General features: G+C 38.7%; 1 long non-coding RNA gene across 2 annotated transcripts in view; it reads left to right on the top strand.

Annotated features, from left to right (window-relative positions):
* The first annotated feature begins 1,292 nt into the window (after nucleotides 1-1,292).
* LOC134872287 (uncharacterized) overlaps nucleotides 1,293-9,470 on the top strand; it is a 97,797-nt gene continuing 89,619 nt past the window's right edge. For both annotated transcript variants that reach the window (XR_010166788.1, XR_010166787.1), the window contains exons 1-2: nucleotides 1,293-1,418; nucleotides 2,172-2,310. This is a non-coding gene — a long non-coding RNA (uncharacterized LOC134872287). The remainder of the gene's footprint in view (nucleotides 1,419-2,171; nucleotides 2,311-9,470) is intronic.

The raw sequence follows: 9,470 nt of genomic DNA, 5'->3' as shown, positions 1-9,470 counted from the left end.
TATAAACAGTTGATACAATACCTTGTATCCCTGTCTGTGAAAGGAATATTGTCATATAGGACTATATATATTGCATGTTTTTATTTGACAGAGCATCCTCTTGTCAGTATCTCAAAGCAGCAGTGCGACATTCAGCACAACGGAATCACATTTTATTGAGATACAGGGAACACAAATTGCAAGAGACCCCGTTGACACTTAACAGACACAATAGGACAAGCAAATACCGGGGCATGTTCAAGGTAGGAGCAATCTACAACTGGCAGCGGTGCAATTGAGTGACTGAAAGCTTTTGTCAGATTTGTTAACTTTATTAAATGTGATCAATAATAACTTCAATGGGATTGTGATGAAGACCAGTTGCAGATGCTAAAAATGTTTTACTTCTGACATATCTGATGACGTGTTATGACAAAGTCAATGAACCAATGAAGATCATGTGATATGATCAAAAGCCTCAGGTAATATTCACAACAGTTTTCTCCTTTAGGTTTACAGATTTCATGAAAATCATGATTGTGATCTGATAATACTTTGCCTCCTATGACTGTAAACAACTTTTTGTTGTATTAAAACATCAGTCCCCTCATGTACTACCATGCACCACAGTCAATTGATTAAAGGGGAGTAAGACAAACGGTCAATCTGGTACTGTGTCAGGTCTGTATCATATCATCTGAAAATAAAGAGTTATCTGCAAGAACTGCAATGAAACAGTAAAGTTTATCCATGCATGCATTTCATTTTTCATTTATGTTGCCAACGCTTCTGACAACACTGAAGAATAACGATATGATGAAGAGCAAAAACAAAGAGAAGTTTATGATCTTGCTTCCCATGAGAGCATCTCCTGTTTATAATACTACCAAAAGTATAAACCCATAAATAATCATGAATCTTGAGCATACTTATCTTGGGATTACTGTATTAAATATAACAGAGACATTCTTGTCCAAATTTGGCAAATTATGGAAGCCCTTATAAAATCTTAAATGTGATGTGTTGAGACAATGTCCCGTGATGATTAGCGCGGAGGAAAGAACCTCTTTAAGTTATTGTAGACATAAAAAGATAAGCAGATAAAGATAAGAAAATATCTTTAAAAATGAATGTTAGTTATATCAAAACAAATTTGACATTTTTTATAACTTCAACACTGGTCAGTGAGATGTAGAACAAGACACATGTTTTCCATTGTGTTATGATGCCAGTTTTAATAAAGTTTTTTTGAAACGTCACCTGTCATTATAAAGTGAGAGGGGCGGGGTCTTAGAGGTAACAGCCCGCAGAGAGAAGCCACATGCAGGTCGAGGTGAAGTAAACGCCAGCGTAGTGGATGTCGGCACTGAGAAGTTATGTTCATAATTTCGGATCACGCCGAGTTATATTACCCCGTGACGTATTGCAATCAACAGAAGGTGAATACACGTGTGTACTTGTTTGTACCTTAGAGTCTACGGTTTGTTGGCTTCTGTAAAAGATGCTGATCGCGTTGAGCGCTTCAACACCCTAGCCTCTGTTGGTTTTACTTTGTTTACAAACTGGAACTTACGACATGTTTACCATTCCGACAACAGTAACGAGGCAATGTGTGTTCAAGGTTTTGCATAAACAACAACACAATCCAGAGATAAAGAAATAAAAAAAAGTTGTACAAATAAATCACAAAATCAAATGTAGGCCTATAAGGCAACACACGGTTCTGGTTGTTCTGGTTCTTGACAGCCATTCCGATGGCAAAAGGTCATACCAAAATAGCTTGCTATAAAGATAGAGCCTTTCAGATGTGTGAGGAATAAAGAGGGTTGATATTTAAACTTGATTTCACAATTACCAAATTAACTTGATAACACCTCTGGATAATGCCTACTTTCAGAAACACCTTATTTGAAGCACAAAAAAAACCATCCCTGGAAATCAATTGCCATTAAGATATCTCTGTGTGGTGGCAGCCCACATCCCCATACTGTATATTGGTAATGTGAATTAGTGTTGTAACCTTAGGTAAAGCTAACTTATTATGTCATATTGTTGTTATGTTTTGTTCTTGTTCTGTAAAGCATGTGGGGCTGCTTTTTGCATGAAAGGTGATATACAAATAAGTGTATTATGATAATTATGATTATGATTATGATAAGATGACTGAGAAGGCATTTGTACTCATTGAACAGAAATCTCCCTTTGGATCCTGTAAAGATGTCTCCACCTGCTAAAACCCAGGGCTCCATGTTGGACTGCATCATCCAGCCACCCCTCGCCCATTCTCCACTTGTTCATTCACCATCCTTCGAGAGACATTTCCATTGAATCGTGAGTACAAATTATCGCTGCACATGCATTTTTATTATGGTAGCTTGCACTGGTAGGTAAATCGGTCATTGTTTCTTTAAGGACACTGCTTTTGTGGTGCATAATAAGGTTATGCTTGTGAGAATATTTACCCGTGGATGAATATAGGATTTTGGTAAATAAGGGACTTATTGGTATGATTTGAATAATAACTGGGAGAATTCAACATATTGTTCTGTTGGATTTGTTGGCTGAGCGTTCACATTGTGGGTATCCTTAAAGTGAATCAAATTAAATGGATGCACTTCCTTCCTCATAAAACATTTGCAAAGCTGGGTCTGTAGGTCCTGCATGGTTTACATCCATGTTTTATGAGTTTGTAGTGTTTTTCTTCCTTTGTGAGTGCGATGTGGCGTGTTACCACCACCTATAGATAAGTGGAATGGTGTGGAAGACCTATGCATGCCTATGCTTGCACATGCAGGTATAGAACTTCACTGGAAACCTTTTACAGACACCTTTTTAACTACGGCCTTATCAAGTTACTGAATTAAAGTATGGCGTTTGATAGTTGGAATTGTTGCTTAGCAAGTATACATTTTGACCACCTCAGTCACTTGAGTAGTGCCAAAATCCTTTTTGACATTCACAGCCTTTTCATTATCATCATATTCAGCAAAATGTCTTTGGCAAAGGAGAGCAGCACTGCAACACTAGCAGATGGCTTCACTTGAATACAATGAATGAACCAAAGAATGAATATAACAACCAGTGAAGCGAATTACATCACCTACTAAAAATATGAAAACATTTAGACGGCAAGAAGAGCAAAAAATCTGTTTTTTGACATGCATAATTAATAAGAAAATGAATAAATAATGGAGGTAACAAAGCAAATAAACACACAGCTGCCGGAAATAGTCAGTTCTATAGGCTCTGCCTGTCTTCTGCAGCAGAATACCACAAGGCTACTTGTTAAGCTTGCTTTATTGAAAGGGAAATGTATGTAAATGCATTCAAAGGTCATTGGTTTGCTGTTAGAAGAAGTGCTACATTGTTTTAGTTCCTAACGCTGTACCTCTACTTGATCCACTTCTCACTGCTCACACATTGAATCCTCACTTTAGAAATACACACTCTAACTTCTCTCAACTGTTTAATACAAATAACACAGCATCATAGTGTATTCAGCGATTGCTTTTTAACTCCATGGAAGATCTTTGATGATTGAGCACTGATGAAACAGAAAAGTTGTCTTCTGCTGTTTTTGTAGGACATAAATACTCTCCTAGTTTTTTTCTTCAAAACTTAGATACAACATGTGACCTTTGTTTAGTTTCAGTCTCCACTGGTGATGTGAAGGTTAGGGAGGGAATCATTTCAATGATCCGAAAATATTACTTTAACGCCTTGTGAATATGGGGTTTATTAACCTTGTCATTACAGTTTGATATTTGCTATGATTTCTCCGGTCAGGATAATGGTAAATGTATCCTATGTAATAGAAAAGAGAGGTAAGCTGTAAAACCACTGATCCTTTTAACCTTTCCTTTCTCCGGCAAATGACAATGATCAAAGGAAAAGACCGTGTGCTTATGCATTTGCAAAGGAACTCGTTGAGAAAAATGAATATAGACAGAGCTATTTACTCATTACCCCTCGGTGCTGGAACTCTGAAAGCCCTTTCATGATATAACTGCCCTTAATACCTCCTTCTTCCTGTCCACTTCAATCCTCCACCTTCCCTGGTTTACTTGCTCAGTCGCCCGTCTCTTCATCCTCCCACCACCTGCCCTCTATTCACTCTTTTCTCCGGGAGACGTTTAAAGAACTCCTCTGAAATACTAAGCAGTCTACTTAAAAGAAAAATACTTTTCTGCATCTACCATTATGTTTCTTATAAAGCCTTGTCCTTAAGAGGTTTTCTCTGCTTCCATGACGGCATGGACAGGGCTTTTTAAAGGTCCTTTCTTTTTCTTGAATAATAATGTGAAACCACACTTACACACACATGAAAGTTCATGCCTGTGCCGACAGAAACGCATACAACTGAGTCTTTGCTATTGTTGTTGTACACTATATCCAGTATGTAAGGTACAATTTTTGTACATTTGAAATGGAAACGTTTCTGTAAAAAGTGTGTCTTACTCTGGTTGTTGGCCTTGGTTTAATATATTATTGAACACTATAGTCTTGTGCATGCACTCTTTTTACAAACAACTCAAGCTCAATGGGGCTGGTGATAAGGGCACAGACAACTGAACACGCAGCTTTAAGTGTTTTTTCATGTGTGTATCTGCACGTTTTAATGTGAGTTTGGGTTATTTTAAATTAAACATCCATTCTCTCACCTCAAGCTCTCTGTCTCTCCAGAGATGAATTTGTTTTTTCCCTGCCATTACTATTTTGTATTTTCAAAGGGCCTTTTGTGTTTCAGGATTAACTGCAAATGTGTTTACAGTTAGATTAGCTATCCTGTCACATTTGCTCTCTGTGATTAAGTGGCTTAGTCTGTGTGTTTGTGTGTGTACTTGTGTGTGTTCGTAATATGCTGTTGTGTGTGTGTGTGTGTGTTTGTTCTTTGGAGTAGGTTTAGTTGATTTAGTGGCAGTCGAGCAGAATGAAGACCAGCCGGGGCAAGCAGGAGCTCAGAAAATTCTGTAGTGGTGACACAAAAGATAACCATTTAGTTATTGTCATGTCCCTTGCAATTTTCCCAGCTTTTTCAAAAGAACTACAACAAATTAAACACAGCTTTGGTTTGGGTCTGCCCACAGGAGGTGAATAAGCAAGCAAAGGAGTAAAGCTCCCTCTTCTCCTGGAGGTGGAGTAGGGGGCAAAGCACAGAGGCTGCTGCGATGGGGAGATAACAGCAGTGACCCTGAGTTAATTGGCAATTAAAGAGCTGCCAGTATTATTGTTAAAGGCTATAATTAGGATTACTCGCATAAGTGTGTGTGCTTGTGCCAGGTCTCTGTCAACAACGAGATCAAGAATTGGATGTCTGTTTTCTTTGTTCTACATGACCCTGTTAGTTTTCTGTCATCTTTGCACCCAAATGGTTCTGTTTTAACTTTTCACTTTTGCCATCTTTTCAGTCGTGGCACCATTACAGACATTTAGTTAAACTGTGTTAATGTTTGTCATGTTACTCTGAGGGGTTAGAGTTACACCAGCGACTGTGGAATCTGTTGTGTAAGTAAGATATAGGGATGGGCGATATGGCATATGTGTATCATCAAATGATTTTATTAATGTATTTTGTGTATAGTTGTATCTGTGTATCCAGTTTATAGGCTAGGCCTTTCTTCTCACGTGTTTCTGTATCATTTAACTTGGAACTATTATGTTCAGGTTTCCACATATGCATGTCTTGTGGGTGTACTTGTTTATGTGTGTTTAGTTGACATTCTTTCCTGATTGCATTAGGCCATTTTTCTACCTTGCAGTGCTTGAAAGGGATGAAGAAGAAGGAGTAGAAAAGGGAAGGATAGAGAGATAGATTTCCTACTGAGAGCCCCAGGCTTTGTCCTCCTCTCAGCCACTGCTGTGTATGCATAGGTGCATTTGTGTGTGTATGACAGGTAGAGAGTCAGTGGTTTTAGTCCTGCTATCAGCCCCTGGTGTCAGTCCAGTCTCCTATCACCCTCCCTGCACTCCCTCCTTACTCCCCACATAGTGTCAGGAGGCCCCTCAGGACAGTCCATGAACCTCTGAGCACTGGGTTTTGGAGAACTGAGTTAGAAGCTCCAGCTTAGTGCCAGAATCACACCAATAAAAGCACAGCTGCCACGTCAAGATCTGAAGCCTGAATACACCCAGCAAGAGATGAAAATACACAGTGTGGACTTTGCTTCTGTAAATAGCCTACTCTGTCCACTACCTTTCCTTTCACTACAAACCTACGCATTCTTCAGGCACAGTAATGTACAGTGAGACAATAATGTTGGAGTTTATTTGAACATCTATTGCCTCAGTTCTCCATTCTGCAAATGTCATGAAGGCATACTGTAGTTGCTCTATTCACTACAAAGGCTTCATTTTCATATGAAGTCTTTAAAGAACTCTTTAGCTTCAGCCTCCATGCCATTTTTCAGTTTATCTTATTTCAAAGAGTGCCATTCAAGAGAAGTTTCACAAGTTAAGGGCTGGTAAATGAAATAGCAGCCATCCCGGTTAGCACTGAAAAATCCCTTGATAAAAGACAGGACTTTCTGTTGTATTTCCTCCTCTAGAAATAAGCCCTTCAATTAAAATGTACTAACCCATCTTACACTGTTATGTTGGGATACAGAGCCTAATGTAATATTCTTAAAATCTCATTTAATTACACTGAGGATGCATTGAAATGTGTAACTATTAATCACCAAATTCTCAGTCATGTATAAGATATTCACTGATATTTTTGACTTTATCTGAGTTAGACATGCCCCCAGGCCACAGTCATTAGAACTATCCGGTCCTGAGGCAAAAGACTAACTAGTTCAGGGAACCCTTTGGCTGACTTAATAAAAGAATCACCAGCAACACATACAGTAAGTACAGTGTAAAGCACACATTTACAGCCTTGTTTTTGAATATTAATATGCTTGCCTGGTTCTTTTGTGCTGTTGTCCCCCCCCCAACAGTCGTTTGTACTTAAGTTATAATGATATAATGTTTTGACTTCCTTTCAAGCTGTATCTATAAAGCATTTTTTAAAACTCTTTGAAAAGTGCCTACGAAGCATGTGCACACACACTCAAGCATGATACAAACACAAGCTGTTGGCAAATGAATAACACTATAATCTGTACTGTATTGTTATTCTGCAAGGTATTTAAATCCATTTCACTTAAAAACGTTATTGTTTTCATTGCTTTTACAAAGGTGTAAACCAGCTGTTGCAGTGGTCAACAATGGCCAGTGATGCACTCCACTCTCTGCTTGCACCTTCAGGAAACTATTCCCTACCTCCACTTCCCCTCTTTTCTGTAGTTTTCAGCTTGTTTGAAGAAAAGGTTGATGACATTCCAAGCACTTATTCCCAACCATGACCCTTCTCCACTCTCCCACAAACTTTTGTAACCTCACTGATTATACTCCTCTCACTCCAGTCAGTCCCGGTTGGGTTTTCAAACCGGTGTCCTCCAGCTCACCTCACCAGAGACTTGATTGCACTTTTCACAGCCCCCTTGTCCAAATCCATGTCTCTTCTCCGCTGCACTGCAATGTTTTACGGTTGATTTGGCTTCCCCCAATTCTCTCTTCTGCACTTCTTATCTGATCAAGAATCTTCTAGTAGCTTCCATCTTAAACACTTAACTGCTGGAAACTGAAAACTGTCCTCGTTCAATACAATGTGAAAACAACGTGATACTTTATTGATCTGGCAGTGAACAGAAAGAGGTTAGATCACAGCAAGGCACAACAACTTTGAAGGGATTTCAAGACTTTGTAGGGACGCATGAGTAAAATGGAAGCTGGAATTTACTTTATACTATTCCATTCTTAGCCGTTATCCTCAGATTTGTCCTACAAGACCTAGAAGCATATTGCTTAGTTGCTTAATGCTAAAATGGGAAACTCTTTTTCTTTAAACACCTTTAAGTTCCCTCACAATACACTTTTTTTTTGTGCCGTTGTACCTGATGTTGCCCTTACTTTTACAATGATTTTAGATTTCCCACACTGAGGCAGCCTTATGTCATATATATGGAAGGCAGATTCTGTGTCCGTGCCCTGGTTCCTAATCATCACAAATACAACCCTTTGCTCTTTAGTTGTGGTTTATTTTTGACTGTATTTATCTTGGGTTTATGTTCTTGAGGTGGAGCTGTCCAGCTCACCGTGGTGCTGATCACTGCTCACTGTGCAGCGACTCATTCTCTTTCCTTTTTTGTTTTGAGTTAGAGGAAATGGAAGTCTAAATTGAAAGCCAGCTATACTTTTAATGGAGGCAATAATATGTTATACATTTTTTTTTCATTTATACGACACCTTGCTTTACTTTAGTTAACACAAAGGAAGTACAGCTTTGTAAGCTTGTTAACCTGTCAGCAGAATGCCACACATTTCCAAACAACTCTGACAAGTTATAATGAGCTTGATGAGCATATATTCTAATGTTTTGTTCCTAATGATCTAGTTTATATTTGGTTGCTGTGAAACTGTCATAATTAATTTGCAACTTCAAAGTAAGTCAACTTTAACGGCTTCCTTCTCACTTTCTCCCACTGCTATAGAGAAGCCCTTAAGACCGAAGAGATCATGCACAGTGACTTTGCTGCGATCCCTTTGAATCTCACACCTTGTGGAAACAGGAAGATATAGTGTCAGCAAATGTAGGTGCTATACTTGCTTGCACAGCTCTCGCTGGGTTTGTTTTTGTGCTGGGTTTGTAAAGTGCAATTTAAACTATGCAACTATTGCCCCCCAAATGATACTACAATCACAAAGTAGATGTGTGTTTGTCTGTTTTACATTGATATAATTCTGGTACAGATTCAAAATGAAACACTAGCGTGGCTAACACAGAGTAAACAATATTTCACCTGTTTCATAAAACAACTATTGAATTTTAGTTGTTGGAACAAAGTAAAACAAAACAAAAGATATCCCAAACTTTTACTTATTCCTATATTCCCAATCCACACTGCCCTACTCTTCCACTGTGTGTTGTGTGTCTTTCCTGTCACTTTTTACAAAGGAAACTTAATAAAATAGAGCTGCCAGGAGAACAAGCTCTGCTTTCCCCTACCAGTATACTTATACACAGACAACCGCTCACCCACATGCTAAAAAACGGAAAGGTGGAAATCTTCCCTATGCAAACGTGGGCCTTATAGTTTTTTCAAGAAATGAAGTTGCCTTGAATGAGTGTGCTCATGATTTTAAAGTTTAAAGAACAGATAGAAAAATAGTTTTAAACATTCAGAACCCATGAGTTTGCAGAGAATCTCGGCAGGAGCGCAGAGATGGATCACTACTATAATCTGAACGACCTGGACACGTATAAGCACAAAGAACCAATTTCTTTGGTTTGGTTTGTTTGTCTTTCTCAGCCCCTAGAGACAATGTGTTGCACACCTGCAGCAATCTTACATCATTCGAACAGCATCATCAGTCAGACGGGAGAGAAAACAGCACGACAAGGAGGCATTATCTAGCTGGAGGATAATGAATGTAAAGCAGGGGTAAAG

The sequence above is a fragment of the Eleginops maclovinus genome, chromosome 11 (assembly GCF_036324505.1).
Source record: "Eleginops maclovinus isolate JMC-PN-2008 ecotype Puerto Natales chromosome 11, JC_Emac_rtc_rv5, whole genome shotgun sequence".
In the NCBI taxonomy this organism is placed as follows: Eukaryota; Metazoa; Chordata; class Actinopteri; order Perciformes; family Eleginopidae; genus Eleginops; species Eleginops maclovinus.
Note: the sequence above shows the minus strand (reverse complement) of the source record. Positions and strands in the feature narration are given on the sequence as shown.